Source organism: Tamandua tetradactyla, chromosome 15 (genome assembly GCF_023851605.1).
Source record: "Tamandua tetradactyla isolate mTamTet1 chromosome 15, mTamTet1.pri, whole genome shotgun sequence".
In the NCBI taxonomy this organism is placed as follows: domain Eukaryota; kingdom Metazoa; phylum Chordata; class Mammalia; order Pilosa; family Myrmecophagidae; genus Tamandua; species Tamandua tetradactyla.
In genome coordinates, this window is record NC_135341.1 from 77,525,311 (window position 1) to 77,527,827 (window position 2,517).

Sequence of the window (2,517 nt, forward strand, 5' to 3'; positions counted from 1 at the left end):
CAGAGGAGGGGCGAATTCAAGCAGACAGAGGCTCTTTGTTTGCTCTGCTTCTTTCTAAATTGGACAACATTGGGAAACCGCAAATATTGGTTCAGAGGGCCATTGTCCCCCTTTGCACCCTCTCTTGTCAGCTTCCCCCCAAACTGCACGTACACATAAATTCAGCTCTTTCTATTAAGAAGCTGAACCCTGTGGCTGAGATTTTAGTGTTTTATTCTGTTTATTGAGGAAGGTTTGGGTCATGACTCCTGGTTGGTCTGGAAGTGGAAGCTCTCGCAATGTCTCCCTTTCTGTAACGCTCTCTCTCTCTCTCTCCCACTCTTTTTTGCCCCCTACCCCCTTCTCTGTATAAATAAAGATCCATATTAAAAGGCAACTGTGATCTAGAGCAGATAGCAACCAGGAGCTTTGAGTTCAGGAACCTGAGCTCAGTGAACAAGGACTTGTCATTTTGTCATACTGTCCAATCTGAAAGATGGGGTGACTGACCTCATCAGGTAAGGTTATTGGCCAACGTCACATGCTACGCTTTGGAAGAAGCCCCTAGAATGGTGCATGGTAAATGGAAGGCCCTGAAACTATGATACTGTCCTTCCAGCTGCACTGAATGAAGCCAATCTAGGCCGGAAGTTCACCCTTGGGGTGCTCAGACCTCTCACACCCTCACCTGGGCAGGTGGATGCACCGACTGAGCATCTTTAGATAAATGACAGCATAGGAAGTACCGTGTCTGTTGCTCTCACAGTCTGATCCCAGAGAAGTTCCTCAGCCTTTGCAGGTCCTGGTTTCTTGGGGGAGATGGTGTTCCTTGGTGGTAGATCATACACTCTAGAAGCAGACTGCCTGATTTTGTGTTCTGTCTCTTCCTTCTACCAGCTGACCTTGCACAGGATATTAACCCCTCTGGGCCTCTGTTTCCTCATCTCATCTGTAAAATGGGGATATTAACGTAGCTAGAAAAGTTGTGGGAAATGCTCAGTAAAGTTCTCAATATTAACCATCACTAACTGTAAAGTAGGGACAATGATTTTCCTAAATTCAGAGCGTCTGTTGTAAAATTAAATGATATAAACGACAGCACTGCTATAAGTGTCAAGGCCACCAGGGAAATCGAGCTCTGAAGAGTTAACCTCTTACCTCCCCAACCCTTTATCACAAACAGTCACATAACCAGGGTTGGATACACATGCACTCACAGAAAACCTCAGAGTGACGGCAACACAGGGTCTCTATTGCTGTCCTTTCCTGAGCAAGAAACAAGGCCCAGGGTCTCTCTGCCCAGGTGTGAGTAGAGATGATATGGGAGAAACTGTTCTCTTCGTCTTATCTGAGCTTGTTCCAGGTTCCGTGGAGATGTGTACTTCCTTTCTGACCCCTGTCTTGACTTCAGGTCAGGGGCCTCCACTGAAGGCAGGACCTGAAGTTTACTGGTGTGGAGAGAGCTGGGTCTGGCCGGAGGTTGTTCCTTCAGCTGAGGGGCTCAGGCTGTGGCCTGTCACGGGTGGAACTGGCCTCAGGAGAGGTTCACCGTGTGGGTCCCAGATGGGCGATGACTGTCCATGTACCTTCCTGGTGTTTGTGGTTCAGCCCAACATTTGACAACCCTGCTTCCTACTTCCTGGCTGATGCCAGCGCTCACTGTGGCCTGAAGAAGGCACTGGGTAAACATCAGCCAAAAGCATATGTGCATGCCTGCTCTGCAGACTCACAACCCAGCCATACCTGAACTCCCGCACTTTCCCCCTCCATCCTCATGTCCCTCATGTCACTACAAGGCCACCCATATGAAGCCACACATGAAGTCAGACCATACCCGAATGCTGCATGCAAGGAGGCAATAAGAATATGCTTTTCCTTTCAAGACTCTGGGTTTCCCATGGATCAAGCAGAAGGGACCTATATGATTGGAAGCAAGGAGATGGGGCAGCCAGGACCAATCTTCCTCATTGATGAAGCAGGTGTTGCTAAGACTGGAGATGGGGGTGGGGTGGGAAGGTGGATGGGTCATTACAGCCAAGAAGCAGATTTCCAGAGTCACCTGGGATGGAGGGAATGGTGTTGAGCCTGATATCCTTGACCTTGAACCCACCCTTTCTCTCCTTCCTCCTTTTAGGAAGGACTTTGTCAATTTCAGATACCCGGTTTTGACTGGCCTGGAATCTGGGGCATTCGCTTCCCTTCTCCGGGTCTCAGTCTCCCTGGGAGGTATGAGGACACTGGACGGAGGTACGTACTGGTTCTGGCACCCCGGGATTCTGGAGCCGATCAGCTCTCTGCCCCAGCCGGCTTTGGCCACCTGCCTGGCACAGAGCGAGTGGGAAGAGAATAAACTGCTCTATTTCCCTTCCAATCAGCATTCTGGCGGAGGCGTCCTTCCCGCGGAGCCGTCCTAGACCTCAGGAAATGAGGTGAGAGGCGGGGGTGAGGGGAAGGGGGGAGGGGGAAGGGGGGCGGGTCGATTAGGCAACCGAGCTGCACAAACACAATGAGGTCAAAGATTGTGCTCGGTTGGTCCCC